The sequence below is a fragment of the Sus scrofa genome, chromosome 14, assembly GCF_000003025.6.
Source record: "Sus scrofa isolate TJ Tabasco breed Duroc chromosome 14, Sscrofa11.1, whole genome shotgun sequence".
Classification (NCBI taxonomy): Eukaryota; Metazoa; Chordata; class Mammalia; order Artiodactyla; family Suidae; genus Sus; species Sus scrofa.
In genome coordinates, this window is record NC_010456.5 from 84,572,905 (window position 1) to 84,595,712 (window position 22,808).

Sequence of the window (22,808 nt, forward strand, 5' to 3'; positions counted from 1 at the left end):
AAAACTATACTGTCTCTATGCTTGTAATTGCTCTCCATCTGCATGTTCACCATGTCCTATATCCACTTGAGATGTAACTCTGCACCCCTTGCATCCAGTCTCATTGCTTATCTGAGCATCCTTTGAATTGTGACCAAAATGGCATTTCTACACCATTGACTGACTTGACTATTATTTCACCCTCCTGGGTAATGTCTGCAACAGCTGCTTCTATTTCTATATCCCTTGACCTTGCAGTCAGGGTTTTTCTACCATCTAGTCCCAGTCCAGTTTTCTAGAAAGTTTTACCATTATACTCTGTAACTTAAACTCTGGTCTTTCTTTAAAACTTATACACATGGTTCTAAATTACTATTTTATATTACATAGTGCCCACAACAGTGTCTGACGTGGCATAAGCACCAATAAATGCTTGTGGAATAAAACTGTCTATGATTATGTCCAATAATTGTTAAAAAATTATGTACCAGTTACTTTAACTTTTAATACATAAACCAGAGTACAGAAACACAACATTAAGTTATAATGATGTAGTAAAACTCAGTCAGTGGTCTCAAACCTCTTTAGAACTTTAACTCACTTGCAATAAGTAAACATTCAGTAAATAGGAGACTTAAAAAGAATTTGGTAAATATTCCTAAGGCCAAGACTTAAAATGTGCATTAGTGACTAGAAATCAGTCTGAGGAAAGTGGCTTCCTAAATTGTAAATGCCACACTTCTTGTTTTCTCCAGTTTGATCAGCTTATGGTTCAGCAGCGCAATTAATCACTACTATTTTTGTAAAGTATATGAAAAGCAATGTTTTGTCTAGCTCTGTGGGTGGCATTAAGCTAGCAAAACTGTCTACTTGGCATTATCCTGACATCAGTCAATGAAGCCATCAGGCAAATGCAACTGCTTTTGTGATAAGAAGTACAGTAATTGAAAATCATCATTTTTCTTCTTCCTCAGGAAAACCTGAAACTTTCAACATTTTTCATACCACCAAAAGAAATTAATATTTACAAAACACAAAAAAGGGCACAATCGGGGTGTCCTTTTTCTCAGTGAATTACATATGAGGAAGGAAGACAGCAAAACAATCAAAGTTAATCCCAAATTGCTGCAGAAGCATTAACTATAAAGGCATTGGATCAGTTCTATAGGTAAACGTGTGCAATGACGTCAGAGAGCAACACATCCTGGGGCATTTGTGGGGGTCACTAAACTGAACTGGGGAGAGGGGTGTCTCTCTTTTCATTAGAATCCAGCAGTTAACCTGTTAGGTGATGGCTGAGTGATCCAGGCCTGCAGTCTCAACCATGGGCTGGCATCATCAAGCTGTAGGGGATGATCCTGGGCTACAAAACAGGATCAACTTTGTCCTAAAGGAGTTAAAAGCAGAGCTCTAGATCAAGGTGGCAAGTTGAGCTCTGCTCCCTCCCCAAATCAAACTTGATCACAAAAAATGTTACTGAAGAAAGAATTGATAACTGAGTCAAAATAAGGAAAGAGTACCAGTAGAAGATACCCCCATCCCAAATGTTGAAGAATTTCTCAAATGGTACAAATCAGATGATAGCTGATGAGTGAAGAAATCAGTCAAGGATCAACTAATACTGAAGAAACACATAAATGAATGAGAAGAATCAAAATAAAGTAACACTTGGCTCTGGAGGATGCAAGAAATTCTGCTAAGAACAAGTGGAATTTCAAATAATTCTGCTTTGTATCCTCAGAGAAATTATAGAAGGTATTAAATTCATAAAATGTAATACCGTTATCCAAAAAATAAGCAAAAATCAGTCTGTAAATTAAAAAAAATAAGGTAAAAATTTGAAATCAATAGAAATATGTAGTAATAGGTTAAAAGTAAATTTAGATAAACTTAGTCATCTGATAAAGTCAAATTTTCACATAGTGGATAGAAAGTATGTGATAAGAATCACCAAAGCAATCCTGAGAAACAAAAACCAAGCAGGAGGCATAACTCTCCCAGACTTCAAGAAATACTACAAAGCCACAGTCATCAAAACAGTGTGGTACTGGTACCAAAACAGACAGACAGACCAATGGAACAGAATAGAGAACCCAGAAATAAACCCTGACACCTATGGTCAATTAATCTTTGACAAGGGAGGCAAGAACATAAAACGGGAAAAAGAAAGTCTATTCAGCAAGCATTGCTGGGAAACCTGGACAGCTGCATGCAAAGCAATGAAACTAGAACACACCCTCACACCATGCACAAAAATAAACTCCAAATGGCTGAAAGACTTAAATATAAGACAAGACACCATCAAACTCCTGGAAGAGAACATAGGCAAAACACTCTCTGACATCAACATCATGAATATTTTCTCAGGTCAGTCTCCCAAAGCAATAGAAATTAGAGCAAAAATAAACCCATGGGACCTCATCAAACTGAAAAGCTTTTGCACAGCAAAGGAAACCCAAAAGAAAACAAAAAGACAACTTACAGAATGGGAGAACATAGTTTCAAATGATGCAACTGACAAGGGCTTAATCTCTAGAATATATAAACAACTTATACAACCCAACAGCAAAAAAGCCAATCAATCAATGGAAAAATGGGCAAAAGACCTGAATAGACATTTCTCCAAAGAAGATATACAGATGGCCAACAAACACATGCAAAAATGCTCAACATCGCTGATTATGAGAGAAATGCAAATCAAAACTACCATGAGATACCACCTCACACCAGTCAGAATGGCCATCATTAATAAATCCACAAATAACAAGTGCTGGAGGGGCTGTGGAGAAAAGGGAACCCTCCTGCACTGTTGGTGGGAATGTAAACCGGTACAGCCACTATGGAGAACAGTCTGGAGGTACCTTAGAAATCTATACATAGACCTTCCATATAACCCTGCAATCCCACTCTTGGGCATCTATCCGGACAAAGCTCTACTTAAAAGAGACACATGCACCCGCATGTTCATTGCAGCACTATTCACAATAGCCAGGACATGGAAACAACCCAAATGCCCATCGACAGATGACTGGATTCGGAAGAGGTGGTATATATACACAATGGAATACTACTCAGCCATAAAAAAGGATGACATCATGCCATTTGCAGCAACATGGATGGAACTAGAGAATCTCATCCTGAGTGAAATGAGCCAGAAAGACAAAGACAAATACCATATGGTATCACTTATAACTGGAATCTAATATCCAGCACAAATGAACATCTCCTCAGAAAAGAAAATCATGGACTTGGAGAAGAGACTTGTGGCTGCCTGATGGGAGTGGGAGGGAGTGGGAGGGATCGGGAGCTTGGGCTTATCAGACACAACTTAGAATAGATTTACAAGGAGATCCTGCTGAATAGCATTGAGAACTATGTCTAGATACTCATGTTGCAACAGAAGAAAGGGTGGGGGGAAAAACTGTAATTGTAATGTATACATGTAAGGATAACCTGACCCCCTTGCTGTACAGTGGGAAAATAAAAAAAATATTAAAAAAAAAAAGTATGTGATAAAATATGAGACCTGGAAGACAGATCCAGAATAGTCTGTTTGTAATCTAGGCTAAAATCCTCTATGAACTTTTTCTACATTCTCTTTAACAGGCAATGTGCTTGAGAATAAATTTGTTACCTTTGATTTTAAATTTCTAGGTATGTTCACATCAGGCTGATAAAGTCCTTCTGTATTCATTTATTTATTTATTTATTTTTTGCTATTTCTTGGGCCACTCCCGTGGCATATGGAGGTTCCCAGGCTAGGGGTAGAATCGGAGCTGTAGCCCTTGGCCGACACCACAGCCACAGCAGCTTAGGATCCGAGCCGCGTCTGCGACCTACACCACAGCTCACGGCAACGCCGGATCGTTAGCCCACTGAGCAAGGGCAGGGACCGAACCTGCAACCTCATGGTTCCTAGTCGGATTCGTTAACCACTGAGCCACGACGGGAACTCCCATTTATTTTTTAATTATGATCAGATTATCTGTACACATGGCAAGTTAGGATTCTATGTTGTTATTTTATGTTGATAGTTATGTAAAATTTATGACTGTCATATACTCAGTGTGGTTGATCAAAAGGGAATTTTTAAATAAAGTTCTTATTTATCCATTAAATTGAAGGAAGGGTATGCCAGGTAATTGTCTACTTCAAAAAAAGACCTAGGAGTCTTTTGAGAAGTAACTTTCTCTAAGGGTACAGGGAGCTAGGCATGATGAACCTGACACCTAACTAGGCCCTGGTGGGGGGAAGGGAATTCTGAATTCAGCATGACAACACCAGTAGCTTTCCTTTCCTTGCTCTTCTTCAGATTCTCTCCCAGTACTCTGGACAAGGGAAGTTCTAACTTGAATATTAAGATTTAGCTCTGGTTTGTTAAACATTCAATGTTGTATGTAGCACAGTAGTAACAAATTATTTCCAAGTACAGTGCACACAAAGTGGGGCATCAGTTCACAGAACAGCATAACCCAGCTCTGGTCCCTTGAGGGCTCTTAAGAGCCAGAAGAGGCATTCCCACCAGGACAGCATGGAGCACTCATTAAAGCTTGGTGGCCATTGCAAATATTTTGTTTGTTTACATCTCTTTGCTATTTTTTTTATACTAGTCTTTGGCTATGATTTTGTATGGAAAGCAGTAAAATAGTAGTTAACATGTAGTGTCTGCCTACTGAGCAGCAAGCCCCTACCTTGATGCATTTCTCCTACTGCCTCGTTGTCAGACACTTTCATCCTACCCAATGATTAGCATTTTCATTTTAAGGATGAGAACACTAAGACTTGGTTTAATCTTACCAGTACATCTTCTATCATGATTTGGAATGAGATCCAACACCAAAGTCCAGTAACTTCCTCACCAGGTCAGTTTGCCCCAGGTGTATTCAGGTAGTAAACATAGCCAAAAATAAAATGCAATACACCAACAAAGTATTTCAGTATTTGGAATTCTGCTCATAGGACGCATTCTTTAATTTCAATTGTTCTGAAGTATTTATTTAGAGTCCCAAGTCTTAATTTTTTTTTTTCCAGTTATCCACACAGGAAAACAAACAAACCAAACTCTGCTTGGATTGTCTCTGTGAATTTATAAAACATTCTTTTTGGAGCCATATATATATTTGATTTATCTACATTCGTTCAAATACTAGTAATAGTCTTCTCTGGTTTCTTTATTCTGGGTGATTTTCTTTGAGATTATGTTTTACTTTTGTTGGCAGCAAGCCCAACATTCCAACATTATCATACTGTTTATTTTACTTTGTTTGCTAATGCACTGTCATTGCTAGGAAGACTTCACAACTTAGAATATGAATGTAACATCTGTTTTGGTTTTAATAACATTTCATTCTGCAAATGCTAATATGATTTTTTTTTTATACTTCAACAGAAAAATCTCAGATTATCATTCTAATGAAGGCTGGTTCCACATTCCAGTTCCTAAACACCGTGGCAGTGGCAGTGCCCTATTCTTTCTCCCCCTTTTTTTTTTTCTTTTTAAACTTTGAAAGAAGTATGACTATATGTTGCAAGCATAGTCTATACTGCTATTTCCATTGTGTCACAACACTCACTTACCTGTCACAACTTGCCATGTCCTTCAATTGTCAAATTTTGGGGACCCTAAGCAATAGGTAAAATGTCTTTTTCTATCCTACCTGATCTTACATATTGAGACAATTTTGTGTCATGTTATGGCATATGATTCAGCTCTCATCCAGAAAATCAAAATCGTATATTCTAATAAAAGTCACACTGGAAAACTTTTGACCATTCATGTACACCAAGTTTTCAGCAGGCAAAGAAGATAAAAAAAAGGGAAAAGCACACCTGTTTGTGATGTTTAGTGGAGCAAGGATTGAGGGCAGAGTTGGTCTCTACACATGCAACTCATAAACTAGATAATAATGCTGGGACCCAATGAAACATTCTTCACACACAGCAAGTTAACATAGTGAGGTTATATTTAAAACAACATTCTCAAAAAATTTTGTGTCCATTATAGGCTAGGTCCTGTGAACAACTCAAAGATTTATAAGCACAAAACTTTTTTTGCCTCTAGGAGTTCCATTTAGTTGGGAAAAATAAAAATATATATAAAGAAGAAAAATAAAAACCAAAGTTAAGCTATGAGGGGTATGGAATTCCCATTGTGGTGTATTAGAAACTAATCCAACCAGTAACCATGAGGTTGTGGGTTCAATCCCTGGCCCTGCTCAGTGAGTTAAGAATCCAGCATTGCCAAGAGCTGCAGTAATAGGTCACAGATGAAGTTCGGATCCTGTGTTGCTGTGGCTATGGAGTAGGCCGGTAGCTACAGCTCTGATTCAACCCCGACCCCTAGCCTGGGAACCTTCGTATGTCGAGGGTACGGCCTTAAAAAAATAAAATAAAAAAGATATGAGCACTAATTACTGAGATATTTGCAAGTACTATGGAAATTCAGAAATTGAGAAAGCATTCATAGCTGAGTATTCTTAAAGAAATACAGAAAAATAAAAACTGCAGTTAAATTCTGAATATTAAATTGATAGTTTGTGACTGAAGGAAGCTCTCTCCCAAGTCCTTGTTTTCTGGGGTTTTTTTTGTTTTTCATTTTCCATTATCTTTGGGATTCCCTGAGAACTCTATTATTTATATTTTTCTTTTTTTCTTTTTTAAATTATAGTGGATTTACAATGTTCCTTCGATTTCTGCTGTACAGCAAGGTGTCTTCTTTAAAGAGAGTTTGAACTTTTGCAGCTTTTTGGCTGTAATATACTGTTTTATGCTGGATATTGGTTTCTGTGGTTATATGTATGGGGAGTAAGTGTTCTATAATTTTATGACCTACACTCCATCTTTTAGTGGGCTGCGATTTAGAAGTGGGCTGTGCCCTTCCTACCTTCCCTAGAGGGGACTGCAGTAGGTTAATTGTCCTTTGCTAGGGTGGAAAAGGTTCTGTAAAAGGTTTTCCCCAGTGCATGATCACCTTCTGCTGTGAAGAATACTCTGGATTTATTTCACAAAGATTACTCTTGCCCTCTCCCTGTCAGATCCAATAAGGGATCTTCTTCTAATCTTCATTGTGAGAACATGGGGTTCCTGGAAGTCAAGCCCACCAGCCTCTTTTTAAGACCACGAATCCTAGGAGTTTCACCCTCTCACATTAGTTCACACTCAGTAGCCAGTAATTTATAAAAGTAACACAAGTGTTTTTATGGGTTTGCAGCTCCAGGGGCTTCTTCTCTAGGTAAGCAGATCTAGGTTGTGTCTTTCTGGATAGGACTGCCTCTTCAGACTTGAGGATTAACAGTTTGCAATGGGAGTTCTCTGATGGGTTTAAGAGTCTGGTTTTCAGTTTTCACAGTTTTCTTATAAGGATGGGAATGGTGACTTCCAAGTACCTTACAAATCAGACCTGAAACTGGAAGTCTTCAGTCAAAGACATTTCAAATGATCCTTTCTCCCAGACTTAGTCTACAAGTCAGAATAAAAATGTAAGTAATCAAAATAATGCTGCTGGAGTTCAAATAAGGTGCCATAAATATGAAAAAATCATACAGGAAAAACTTTCTCCAAGAGCTGGTGGAGTTGACCATCATCATTTGAGAGGCTCTCATAGGTGTCAGTTCCACCTAGTGTATACACCACCTATTTAACTCTTATCTCCAATCCTTTTTCCTACTTGGAATCTACCTCGATATATTTTATATTTATTCAAAGTTACCATGTGGTGTCAAGTACCTGAAACAGATTTGGATTCTGACTATTCCTTTTAAGGCTTGCATGCATCATCATCTATGCTTTGAATAGGTAGAAACTCAAGTATCACATAAGAGGAAAAAAAAGAAAAAAAAAAAGAAATCATGTTCTGGATAGTTTTTGAATCACTTTGAGGTTTGGTTAAGAATGGGTTATATGCTAATGATTTGCCCACTATCTGGAGAAACAAACCTTTATCAGAAAGTCCAGAACTCTGCTCATGCTTTCCCCCACGTTTTTTTTTTTTTTTTTTTTTTTGCTTTTTAGGGCCTCACCCACAGCCTATGGAAGTTCTTAGGCTAGAGGTTGAATTGGAGCTGTAATTGGTGGCCACAGCTGTGGCAGCTACACCATGGCCACAGAAACATAGGATCAAGCCACATCTGTAACCTACGCCACAGCTCACAGCAATGCCAGATCTCCAACCCACTGAGTGAGGTCAGAGCTCAAACCCACATACTCATGGATAATGGTTGGATTCATTTCCACTGCACCACAATGGGAACTCCTCATGCATGCTCTTAATAGGAGACTGTAAAATGAAGCTTTGGTTCAATTACTCATGTAGTTATTGGATTAGGGCTCTCATTGTCATAAATGGTTCCTCCTCTTATAACTGTCATCCAGATACTGCAGAGGTTCTTAAGCACATCCTCACTCTAAGAAGAGGGCCCCTCTTCATGTTCCCATTGCCTGCATGAATAGGGGACAGTATTGCCAGCCACATGCATTCTCTTCCCAATTCCTAGTTCTCAAAAACAAATTTGAGCTGAGAGATGGAAGTTCTCTAAAGTACTTCTAAGTTTCAGGTGGAGGGAGAGGGCTCTAACAGTAATATTTCAAGAATACTTTTTTTTTTTTTTTGAGAATTAAGGTTTTATCTTCCTCGCTTTAGGACGCTACTATCAAGAGTAAGTTCATTGCTTTTTGATTAAAAAAAAAATCAATCAGCCAATCACTATGGGTGAAATAATTTATGATAGAGAGAAAGCTGGCATCAGAGGTCACAATACTTCAGTTACACTAGTATAGATTCCTGCCAGGCTGTCACCCCTTGATTGTGTCAGTCATGGCATATGCTGTATGTTGAACTATCTGCACCCACAGTTCCTTCTATCCTATAATTATGTTGCCAGGAGCAATTTCTTCTCAGCAATAAATTTAGATCATGAAACAGATTACAATTGAGAGCACCATTCATAAAGCTTCTCCTCCTGTCTGATGCCATGAACCATGTATTTAACCTGCAAGTGACAGGGAGTATGGATTTAATTACAACTGGCCTGGTGTGAATCACTAATTAACAGGATGAGTCCTCATTTTCTCACAAGGCCCCAGACTAGAGATTTTATAAGACAAAATAAATTTTTGTAAAAAGACAGCTTCTTCTTGATTTCGGTGGCAAAAAAAAAAAAAAAAGAACAAACAAAACACATGTAGCATACAAACCAAGTAAAAGTTTTTTTATACATTTGCATTTAAATTAATTGCAAACATCCCTACAATATTCTAAGATATGTGTTACTGTTCTATTTTACAGATTTAAAGAAAAATAAATGTGAGGCAAAGAATGTAGCAAACATATAAATGTTAGACACCCAGCAAGCTTGCTATGATATCTATATATAGGTATTATTAGAAAACACTTATTCTACAGAATACATTCTTTTTCAAGCCCATGTTAGAGGGAACAAAATCTCTCCCCTCAGGTCCTTCATCTTCACTCTCAGCAGACACATTGTTTCTATTTAGTAAGAAAAATGAATCTGAGAGAAAATAGCTACAAATTATGCAATTGACAAGAGCTTTATCTCCAAAATATACAAACAACTCATACAACTCAACAACAACAACAAAAAAAACAACCCAATCAAAGAATGGGCAGAAGACCTTAACAGACATTTCTCCAAAGAAGACATATGGATGGCCTGCAGTTCTTAGAGGGCAGTTCATAGTGATATATAGGCCTTCTTTAAGAAATAAGAAAAATCTGAAACCACCTAATTAATCACCTATAAGAATTAGAAAAAGAACAAGTGAAACCAAAATCAGCAGAAGGAAGGAGATAATAAAGATTAGAGAGGAAGTAAATAAACTAGATACTTAAAAAACTGGGGTGGAGGGGGAATCAATAAAACAAAGAGCTGGTTCTTTGAAAAGTAAACAAAATTGGCAAACCTCTGACCAGGCTCACCAAGAAAAGAGAACACCCAGTTAAACAAAATAAGAACTCAAAGAGGAAAGATCACAACTGATACCAGAGAAATACAAAAAAAAAAGAGAGAATCCTATGAACAATAATACACTAACAAACTCAAACAATCTAGAAGAAATAGACAAGTTTCAGGAAACAAAGAGCCCACAAAAACTAAAAAAAAGAAGAAATAGCTAACTTGAACAGACTGATCACTAGACATGAAATACAATGTGTTTAGAAAACAAAAAAACAAAAAAACTCCCTTAAAACAACATCCCAGGGCCAGAGCTTCACAGGTGAATTCTACTAAACATACAAAGGAGAATTTGTACCAATTTTTCTCAAACTCTTTCAAAAGACTTAAGAGGAAGGAACTCTCCCTAAGACATTTTATGAAAACACAATCACCCCAATGCCAAAATCAGGCAGACACACTACCAAGAAAATTACAGGCCAATATCATTGATAAATATAGACATAAAAACTCAATAAAATATTAGCAAACTGAATCCAACAACACATAAAAAGATCATATACTACCATCAAGTTGGATTCATCCCAGGGTCATAAGGATGGTTTAACATAGTTAAAATCAATTAATGGGATACACCACATCAAAGAAAGAAAAAGCCTGGCATTCCCTGGTGGTCTAGTAGTTAAGGATCTGATGTTGTCACTGCTGTTGTACTGGTTTGATCCCTGGCCCAGGAACTTATGCATGCCATTGGCATGACCAAAAAAATAAAAAAAGAAAAAAGAAAAAGAAAAAAAAGACAAAAACCACAGGAGCATCTCAATAGACGCAGAAAAAGCATTTGATAAAATTCAACATCTATTCATGATAAAACTTGTTACCAAAGTGGATATATTTCAACACAATAAAAGCTGTTTATGACAAACCCACAGCCAGTACAATACTTAATGGTGAAAAGCTGAAACACTTCTTCTAAAATCTGGAACAATGCAAGGATGCCCATACTTACCACTTCTCTTCGAAAGAGTGTTGGGATACCTAACCACAGAAATCATACAGAAAGAAATATAGAGATGAGGTAAAACTGTTGTTATATGTAGATGACATGATACTACATACAGAAAACTCTAAAGCTTCCACACAAAAACTATGCAAACTGATAAACAAATTCAGAAAGGGAGAATATTAACATAAAGAAATCAGTGGCATTTCTTTTCACTAACAATAAAATATCAGACAGGAAATGTTAACAAACAATTACTTCTAAAATCACATTAAAAAAAAAAAACTTTTAGGAATAAACCTGACAAGGAGATGAAAGACATGTGATGAGAACTACAAAACATTCATAAAGGAAACTGAAAATTATTCAAAGAAATGGAGAAATATCCCATGCTCTTGGATTTAAGAATTAATATTGTTAAAATAGCCATACTATCCAAAGCAATCTACAGATTTAATGTAATCCCTACCAAATTACCCATGACATTTCTCACAAAGCTGGAATAATCCTAAAGCTGACATGCAACCATAAATGACCAAGAATTGCCATAGCAATCCTTAAGAAAAAGAATAATGCAGAAGGCATAACCCTCTCAGACCTCAGACAATACTACAAAGCTACAGTAATCAAAAAAGCATGATAATGGCCCAAAAAATGACATATGACTCAATGACCAGAATAGAGTGCCCAAAAATAAACCCAAACACTTATGGACAATTCATCTTTAACAAAGGAGAAAAGAATTACAAAAGGGAAAAGAAAGTCTCTTCAGCAAGTTATGTTGGAAAAATTGAACTACCACATGTAAATCAATGAAGTTAGAACATATCCTCATACCACACAAAAATATAAACTCAAATTTGCTAATAAAATACTGATATGTAAGACATGACATGGAGTTCCTGCTGTGGCATAGTGTGTTAAGAATCCAACTGCAGCAATTTGGTGTTGGTTTGATCCCTGGACTACTGCAGTGGATTAAAGGATATAGCATTGCTGCATCACAGGTCACAGGTATGGCTCAGATTTAATCCCTCGCCTAGGAACTTCCATATGCTGTGGGTGTGGCCGTTTGAAAAAAAAAAGACATGCCATAATAAACTTCTAGAAGAGGCCATTGGTAAAACATTCTCTGACACAAATCATACCAAAGTTTCCTTAGTTTTCAAAGTTTTCTTTTCCCCTTTGTATATTCTTTCCTCCTTTGTTAAAGATGAATTATCCATAAGTGTTTGGGTTTATTTCTTAGTCTCCCAAGACAGTGGAAATAAAATAAAATCTCCCAAGACAGTGGAAATAAAATAAAAAATAAACAAATGGGACCTAATAAAATTTAAAAGTTTTTGCCCAGCAAAGGAAACCATACCAAAAAAAAAAAAAAAAGAGAGAGAGAGAGAGAAAAAAAGACAACCTACAGATTGGGAAAAAGTAATTACAAATAATGTGACCAACAGGAGCTTAATTTCCAAAATACACAATACAACTCAATAACAACAACAATAAAATCAAAGAACAGGTAGAAGACCTAAATAGATATTTCTCCAAAGAAGAAATACAGATGGTTAAATAGGCACATGGAAAGATGCTCATCATCATTACTTATTAGAGAAATTCATATTGAAATTACAATGAAGTACCACCATACACCAGTCAGAAGGGCCATCATTAAAAAATGTACAAATATAAATGTTGGAGAGGGTGTGGAGAAAAGGGAATCCTCTTACACTATTGGTGGGAATTTAAATTAGTGCAGCCACTATGGAAAACAGTATGGAGGTTCCCCAAAAAACTAAAAATAGAGTTTCCATATGATCCAACAATCCCACTCCTGGGCATATACCAGACAAAACTATAAATTGAGTAGATAATTACTCCCCTATGTCTATAGCAGAAATTTTTACTATAGCCAAGACATGGAAACTACTTAAATATCCATTGATAGATGATAGGATAAAGATATAGTATAAATATACACCATGGAGTATTCCTCAGCTGTAAAAAAGAATGAAATAATGCCAATTGCAGCAACATGAATGGATCTAGAGATCATAGTAAGTGATGTAAGTCAGATAGAGTAAGACAAATATTATATCACTTACATATGGAATATAATAAAAATGATAAAAATGAATTTATTGGCAAAACAGAAACAAACTCACAGATTTTAAAAACAAATTTATGGTTACCAAAAGAGAAATGAAGAGGGGAGATAAATTAGGAGTTTGGGATTAACATGTACATATCACTATATAGAAAATAACCAATATGAACTCTACTCAATATTCTGCAATAACTTATATGGGAAAGGAATCTGAAGAAGAATGAATATATGTTAACTCAATCACTTTGCTGTATACCTGGAAAAAAAACAGTATTATAAAGCAACTACATTCCAATAAAATTAAATAATATACTTTAATAATAAAATAATAAATGTATGGGGGTAAAATGGGAGGAAGAATGATGAAAATGAAAATAGGAAATGAGCATCAGGGTTGGTATCAATTGCTAGAATAATTTTGAACGTAGTTTTATTATACATAATCATATTCAAAGTGTATCACAGTGTTCATAGGAATCAAATGAAGGACACTTGAAAACAGTAAAGTAAAAGTTTTGTAGAGAGGTTTACATAAATGGTTAAAATTAATAACAACAGAATTCAACTATATGCTCTCTACAAGAAACTTACTAAGATCTAAGGACACACATAGGCTGAAAATGAAAAGATGGAAAAAGATATTCCATGTAAATGAGAACCAAAAGAGAGCAAGTGTGGCTATACTAATCAAATAAGATATAATTTAAGTCAAAAACCATCGTAAGAGACAAAAAAAAAAAAAAAAAAAATTACATAATGATAAAAGGATCCATTCGCAAAGGAGATATAACAATTTAAAGTATTTATGCACCAAACCTCAGATATCCCAAATATAGGAAGCTAAATATTGACATAATTGAAAGGAGAAATAGGTAACAACATAATGGTAAGAGTTTCCATGTCCCACTTTCAATAATGGATTAAAAAAAACGACAGAAGATCAATAAGGAAATATAGCACTAGAGCAATACTATAGACTAATTGGACATAACAGACATACACAAAACACTCCACCTAATAGAATATATATTCTTCTCAAGTGCACATGAATAGATCACATGATGGGCCACAAAGCAAGCCTTAAAAAACTCAAGAATACTGAAATTATACAAAGTATACTTTCCAATCACAATGGAATGAAACTAGAAATCAATAGCAGAAGGAAAACTGGAAAATCCACGAATCTGTGAAAATCAGTCAGCACACTCTTGAACAGTAAATGGGTCAAAGAAGTTAGAAAGAATATTAGAAAATACCTTGAAACAAATGAAAATGAAAAACATAACACCAAAAATTATGGGATGCAGTGAAAACAGGGCTAAGAGAAATGTTCATACCTATAAATGAGTACCTATTTAAAATCTTAAGTCAAAAATCTAACTTTATACCTTAAGAGACTAGAAAAATAAATAAAACCAAACTTAGAAGACAAGAGATATAGTAAATTTTAAAGCAGAGAGAGATAAAATACATAACTTTTTTAAAGTGAAAAGATCAACAAAATTAATAGAGTCATCCCTCAGTATCCACAGGGTATTGGTTCCAGGCGCCCATACATACACTGAAATCTGAGGAAGTTCAAGTCTCTATATACAATGGTGTAATTCAGTTGAACCTATGTATCCATGGCTATCAAATGATGCAGGAGCCCATGAGTACAGAGGGCCAACTGTGTATTTATTGGAAAAACAAACAATCCCCACTTATAAGTGGACCCACACAGTTCAAACTTCTGTTGTTCAAGGGTTGACTGTAGTTGTTTATGTGAAGGAATAAAATTGATAAATTCTTGACCAGATTAAAAAAGATCCAAATAAAAATCTGAAATAAAAGGATTAAAATTAAATGTCCTAGAGACTAAGGTGACTACAAGTGAATGCTATGAATAAATGTACACCAACAAATTGGATAATCTAGAAGAATGGATAAATTTCTGGAAATATACAACCTACCAATGAAATATAAAACCTACCAGATTTCTTCTGAATCATTAAGAAAATCTGAACTGGCGAACAAGTAAGGATATTGAATCAGTAATCAAAAATCTCCCAATAAAGAAAAACTCAGTACTGAATGGCTTAATGCCTATCTTTCTTAGGTTCTTCCCCCAAAACCTGATGAGAACACTTAGAAACTCATTTTAGAGGTTGGCATCATCCTAAAACCAAAACCAGCCCCCCAAAATAGTATAAGAAAACTACAGAACAATATCCCTGATAAATATTGATGCAAAATCTTTAACAAAATACTAGAAAATCGAATTCAACAGCACATTAAATAGTTTTTACACCATGACCAAATGAGATTTACATTGGAATGCAAGGACAGTTTAATAAGTTCCCCAATCAGTATAATATACCTCATTAATGGAAAGAACAAAAACCACATTATCACCTAAACTGATGCAGAAAAAGCATTTAAAATTTCAACACCCATTCATCATAAAAACTAGAAATAGAAGAAAACTACCTCTACATAATAAAAGCAATATATGTAAAACCCCAACAAACATAGTACTCAATGGTGAAAGATAGAAAGCTTTTCTTCTAAGATCAGCAACAAGACAAGAATGCCTGCTTTCACCTCTTCAACACAGTAATGAAGTGGTAGCCAGAAAATTAGGTTTTAAAAATAAATCAAAAAGTCATTTCATGCCAGAAAGGAAGAAATACAATCTCTGTTCACAGATGACATGATCTCATATGTAGAAAAACTTAAAGATCGCTCTCCACCCCCAATAGAGGGAGAACATTACAACTAATTAACAAATTCAACAAGGTTGTAGGATACAAAATTCAATGCACAAAAATCAGCTGCATTTTTATACACTAACAAAGACCAATCCAAAAAGAAAATTAAAAAAAAATCACATTTACCATAGCATCAAATTATGAATAAACTTAGCCAAGGAGATAAAAGATCTATAGAATGAAAATTATAAAATATTGCTGAATGAAATTAAAGAAGACACAACTAAATAGAAATATATACATGTTCATAGATTAGAAGACTAAATACTATTAGAATGTCCATACTACCCAAAGTGATCTACAGATTCAAGCAACCCGTACTAAAGTCCAAGTGACAATTTTTTGCAGATATAGAAAAATCCATTTGGAATCATAAGGAATCCTGGGTGGCCAAGACAAACTTGAAAAAAAAAAAAAAGAAAAGAAAATTTGGAGCTCTCACACTTTGATGTCAAAACTTATTGCAAAGGTACAGTGATCAGAACAGTGTGGTCCCGGCATAAAACATACATATAGACCTATGGAACAGCACAGAGAGCCCATAAATAAACCCTTGCATATATGTTCAAATAATTTTTGACATGGGTGCCAGGAGCATTCATGGAGAAAAGAGTAGTCTTTTCAATCAATGGGCCAGGAAAACTGGATATCTATACACAAATCAAGTCAAACACTTAAGTCACATACAAAATCAATCTGAAGTCAATCAAAGAAGTAAATGGAAGAACTAAAAGTAAAATTTCTAGAAGAAAACAGGGTAAAATTTTCATGACATCGAATTTGGCAATGATTTCTTAGGTATGACACAAAGCACAGACAACAAAAGTAAATTGGACTACATCAAAATTTAAAACAGTACAACAAAAAACATTTGATAGACTGAAAAGGCAACCTAGAGAAAGGCAACCTAGAAAATGGAAGAAAATGTCTATATATCATACCTGATACGGGGTTAATATTCAGAATATATAAAATTTCTACAACTCAACAGCATTAAAACAACCTGATTTTTTTTAAATGGGCAAAGGATTTGAATAAACATCTCTCCAAAGATGATAAATACATGGCTATTAAGTACATGAAAAGATGTTTAATATTACTAATCATTAGGGAAATTAAATCAAAACCATCAAGAGGTACCACATTGTACCCTTTAGAATGGCTACTATCAAAAAAGAAAGAAAAAAAGAAAGAAAAAGAAAGAAAATAACTGTAGTTATGACAAGAATGTGGATAAACTGGAACTGATGGACATTGTCAGTGGGACCCTAAAATGGTATACGCACTATGAAAAATGGGGTAGCAGTTTCTAAAAAATTAAAAATACAATTACCATTACGACCCTGCAATTCCATTTTGGGGCATATACCCAAAAATGAAAGCAGGGACTTGAACAGAAATTTGTACACCCATGTTCATAGCAGCATTATTCACAACAGACAACAGATTGAAGCAACCCAAGTGTCCATCAATGGATGAATAAACTCAAAATGTGACATGTGATATTTACAAGCAATGAATTATTATTCAGCCTTAAAAAGGAAAAAAAAATTCTCACATGTGCTACAACATGGATAAACCTTGAGGACATGATGCTAAGTGAAATAAGTCAGTTACAAAAAGCAAATACTGTATGATTCAACTTCTGAGGTATCTAGCACACTCGAATTTAGAGACCAAATAGAATGTTGGTTGCCAGGAGCTGAGCAGAAAGGAGAATGGGGAGGTATCTTTTAATAGGTACGAGGTTTCAGTTTTGCAAGAGCTTTCTGTAGATGGATGGTCGTTATAGTAACACCACAACCTGAACATATTTAATGCCACTAAACTGTACTCTTAACAGTTATGATCGTCAGTTTTATGTGTTTTAACAGAAAGTAATCCAAGAAAATATTCCAGAAATTGAAGACCTGAATCTAGACATTGAATCCAGTGGACTGGAGGAAATTAACTCAGAATGATTAACTCTAAGACATATGCCACAAAAACTATTAGACTTTACTGTAAAGATAAAAATTCCTCAGTGCCTGCGGGGGTGGGGGGAATTACAAGGTCAAAGGAATTAGAATACTGGATTTATCAAAAATGTATAATTAAGGCAACACTAGAGCAAAATTTTCAGGACACTTAAATATGTGAATTGAAGATATTATAATGAACCAAGTGGGAATCGGTCCCCTTCCTCATCTGAGGCTCTGAGGTGCAGAGCCTAGCACTGCCTATCAGGTCTGAAGGTTGATTTTTACCTCCAGCCTCTGTGTCTTTCTGCTCCTGCTCTTGGGCAAGGTACTTTCTGTCTTCCAACTTCTGTTACTTAGCAAGGTAAAAGAGGGCAATGATAACTACCACCTTATGTAGTAATTGTGATACTTGGAGCAAATAATTTATGGCATTCTGTCTCCAAGGGATGAAATGACTTGCTTACAGTCACAAGAAGATGGAAAAGTTTGTCCCAGAGAGATGGGTTTTACAAAATGGACAGGACTTTTGTAAATGGCTCAGGACAAATGAGAGAAACATTCCCTGAAGGTTAAATTGGCCTCCATTTCTTGCAGAGGTCACTCCATACTACCCTCCTTTGGGGATGGAATGGGAAGAAAATTACCATTATTTTGTTTGAGACATTCCTTTGCTACTGCCTGCATTTTTTTTTTTCCCATATAGTAACTAAATATTCACAGTCCAAGTTGGAGTATCTGAGTATCATTACGGGTTGTGAGCTCTTCTCCCTGAGCCATCCAATCACTGTGGACTGAGAGACTCCATATCTGAATCTCTGCTTGCGAAGGGAAGAGGAGCTCTTCATGAAGAAGTTTGAATTTGGAAATTCCAGGATAATTTCTCCCATTAAGCCATCTTTAGCCTTTGTCGATTGCGCCGGGATTATTTCAGACAAGTGAGGGAGGCCTGGGTCTTTTTCTACTTTCTTGAGCTGAAATGAAGAGACCCATCAGGCAGGCCCAAGCCTCTTCCATCTCCCAGGCTTGGAAATCTCCAAATTATTTCTGAACTTCACAGAATATCAAATCATTTGTGAACTAGGGAGGAAAAAAAAAAATCCCAGGGCCACTTCAACTCTTCCATGATAGCTCTTCTGATTTGGGGAAGTTTTTTGGGTTGTTTTAGTTTTGAAGCCTTTTATTCTGTTAAATTTTAATCATAAATGAAAGCAAGAGACAAGATGAAGATAATGAACCTGACAACCCCATCACTCAACTGATAAATAGCAACACCTGGCCAGTTTTATTTCATCTACCCACCCATTCCACTCATCTCACAACTCACCACCCTGAATTATTCTGAAGTAAATCCCAGACACATAATTTCACTAAATATATATATGTATGTAACATACATAAATTTTTTTTTAACTAGCTCCATATTGCTGAATTTTTAGGTTGGTTCTACTTTTTCTCTTTTTCCCAGTTTTATTACGTTATAATTGACAAGAAATCCCTTTTAATATAATCAAAAGTTCATTTTTAAATCCCTGAGCCTCTCAGAAAGTCCTACTGCCAAACTCCACCATACAGCAACCACAGACAATTATACCAGTGACACAAGCTGGCTCCAGCCTATAAACCTCCATTTTTTAAGGATGAAAGCTCAAATTCCTGCAAAACACTAGTATAATAGCTAGGCTGCCTCCCACCAAAGAAACTCACCGTGGGAAGCCGTGCTGAGTCTCTAGTCCAAGGTCTTTCAGAGAAGAAGTGATGTGCTCTGGAGAAGCACAAACATACCTCTGAGGCACCTACCCTGGACATGGCTCCGCCCCAGACACACCTCTTAATCACTTTAGCTAATCCACCTTTTCAAAACCCAGCTTCTCCTCATTGAGGACCAACTGAATCTCATGTTCTTATTTAATCTCCCTATTACTCATAACATAGATACTATTTTATTCCCACGTAGGCCTGAGAACGCTGGGGGCAGAGAGGTTTAGACCAAAGTGAGCCTCTGACCAAACCACTGTGATCTCTGACCTCATGCTTGTCACTATCACCCTAGTACGTTATGGGCCATGGACTGTGTGAGGACAGAAGCCTTGTCAGGCTCACAGATGATCCACATTGTCAATACATAATTGGCTAAGGAACTAAGAATGGAAGCCTGAGAGGCCAGAAATAGTGAACAAGGATTGCAGACACTGGTTTATTTGCTAATTCATCTTACCCTTAAAACAGCTCTCTCAGATAACCCAAACCTCCATTTTACATAGGAGGAAATTTCAGGCTTTTGGGGTTTTATTCCCAAATGTGTGAGAGAAGGTTATTTTATACTCAGGTATGGAAAATACAACACATGTTTGACAGCTGTTTCAGATTAATCCATCTGAATTCCAAAGGGTCCACGTCTCCCTTTCTTTTAAAATAAATGGCTACAAATTTATGTGGCAGGCCCAAGGAATAGATCTTTCATACATTACCTTACTTAAATCTTAGAGTGGCCCTATATAGATATATAACATGTATACCCGTGGACTCTAAGAAGAAGAATATTCCTAGAGGAACATAAAGCAGATAAAAGTAAAGTTTGTAATTGATCAAGTTAATAGCCAAGATACAGGTGGAGGGAGAGCCCATGTTTCTGACTTAATTCCAACATGAATCATGCCTCACCAACGAAAATGAGTAAGCACGAGGAACAGACCTGACGGGCAGGTGAAATCATGGGAGGTAATGTTAATAGGTTAGCACTATAGCCAGGTCTTAGGCTGTCTGCTTGGGGTCTGAGGCTCAACTAGCCCATTTGGCAGTATCAGGTGCTTTGAGGGAGTTGAGGGGAATATTTTGAGAGCTGGAAGTATTGGAGAAGATTGGAGACCAAGAGAGACAAGCAAACCAAAATCAGTTTGGACCTAACCTGATTTCTCTGCTTTTTTTCCCCAATAATTCAAAGTTCAGATCAACTTTTTTCAGTTTTGTTTTTTTCTCTCAGTACCTTGAATTTATATTCAGCAACTACATTTCCTGTGCCTCCTCCATAAAGCTGCTTCCCCAAACCATTTTATACCAGACACTTTTACCTCCCTGCTTTACATTTTTTCACAACTCTAGTCAGTCCCACCCCTGTTCCCACCTCATTATTTAGACATCACTGGTGAAAGCCAACAAACCAGCCCCTCAAATGCCTGATGTTGGGGTTCATCTTCCCCCTAACTCTTCAAACATTGCTGGTCAATTGTTTTTGTTTGTTTCAATTCTTAAACTCTTACTTCAAATTATTTAGGTTAACCTTGGCTTCAAGAGGTGTCCACTGAGACTTTTATACTTTAAAATACATCATAGGGAGTTCCCATCTTGGCTCAGTGGTTAACGAATCTGACTAGGAACCATGAGGTTGCGGGTTTGATCCCTGGTCTTGCTTAGTGGGTTAAGGATCTGGCGTTGCTGTGAGCTGTGGTGTAAATCGAAGATGCAGCTCAGATCCTGCATTGCTATGGCTCTGGCGTAGGCCGGCAGCTACAGTTCCTATTGGACCCCTAGCCTGGGAATGTCCGTATGTTGGGGGTGTGGCCATAGAAAAGGCAAAAAGACAAATAAATAAAAATACATCATAATCGTAAGAGCCCAACATATACCAGGTCCTGTGTATTGAGCCTTGTAATACAGCTGTGAAGAGCACAGATACAGTCTCTGAGCTCAGAAAATCAACGTTTAGATAAACTTTTAAAAGTACTTAACTCCCAGTGATCATCTGCAAGGAAAAGTCAGAACTTTCTAGATGGCCTAATAGGGAGTTTCATGACCTGGCCACTACTTGCATTTCAACCTTAGCTTTGAGACTCCATGATCTCTTGCAGAGTCTTAGCTCCAACCAGACTTGGCCACTTCCAGACGCTGAGGTACCCTCTGCCCTCCTGGCCTATACATCTGCTTCAGGTGCCAAGAAGAGTTCCTGATGACTTTAGAGGAAAACAACCAAAAGCCAATTGATCAACATGGCAATTTGACTAAAAGGATCATCTGGTTAAAAAGAAAAGAAAAAAGGCTATATTAACAACAGGTGGGGAATTCTGCTTGCAGCTTGGCCCTGCTCAGTAGGTTAAGGATTCATTGCTGCCATGAGTTACAGTGTAGGTTGCAGACACGGCTAGGATCTAGTGTTACTGTGGTTGTGGCTTAGGCCAGCAGCCACAGCTTCAATTTGACCCCTAGCCTAAGTATTTTTCTCTGGGGTTTACACACATGCCCCTCTGAATTTTGTGATTTTCTCTAATTTTTGGATCCAATGAATTTTTAACTCATTTTCCCCATTGCTTTTGAGACGTTGAAAGTTAAAATTGAATGCTCCAACATATGGTTAATCCCATTTGCCTACTTCAAAAATATAACATTTTCCTTCTATATGGAGTTTTGAAACAGAATATTGCATTCAATAATTTATTGATCAAATATTTCTGAGCTCCTACTACTATGTTTGTTACTTCCAAATTTAGGCCATTTTTTTCTTCATTTTTGTTTTTACAAAGATGTTGCATTTGCCTTTATATGATCGTCTTTTTTTTCTTTCTCAAAGGGAATGTATATGCTCAAAGGGAAATTATTAGGCAATCATCTCATCCCTTCTCCTATGCTGAAATATAGGTTATTCATGGTGAGAGGTGATCTCTGTTGAACTGTATGCCATGTGCAGCAATATTCCACAAAAAGGAGTAAAACTGTTCACAAAGATATAAAAATGCCTTGGAGGTTAACCACAAGTCCACAAGCCTAGTGGGGTCAACTGACAATAGGCCAATGGACCCCTGGGAGTCCCCAGACAGCCCTGGAAGTCCACACCTGGATTTGTGAGAGCTGTACCTAATCCTAACGGTAGTGCAAGTTCATGTGCCCAATAAACAGTGAGGCTACTACACAGTACTGAAATGTCAGTGTGGAGCAGAGAAATGTCTACTGAAGGGCTATACAAGGAGATGGATGCCTCGTGCCCCCCAAAAGTCCTGAACTTCCTTAACAAAACTGTAAAGCATTTTTAAAAGCCATTGGGCAGGGGGTGGGGGGTATCACAGGTTACGTGATTGGCTTGTGATTGGGTGATGGTGAGGTAACAGGGCA

The 22,808-nt window shown here is 36.6% G+C and overlaps 1 long non-coding RNA gene across 3 annotated transcripts in view; it reads right to left on the reverse strand.

Annotated features, from left to right (window-relative positions):
- LOC110256712 overlaps positions 1-22,808 on the reverse strand; it is a 251,639-nt gene that overhangs the window by 166,495 nt on the left and 62,336 nt on the right. Inside the window, exon 1 of one of the 3 annotated variants that reach the window (XR_002338610.1) lies at positions 19,413-19,511. The exons of 1 other annotated variant lie outside the window; for it this stretch is intronic. This is a non-coding gene — a long non-coding RNA (uncharacterized LOC110256712). Of the gene's footprint in view, positions 1-4,776; positions 4,873-19,412; positions 19,512-22,808 lie in introns of those variants that run through there. One more of the 3 variants, XR_002338611.1, reaches the window with a different exon arrangement.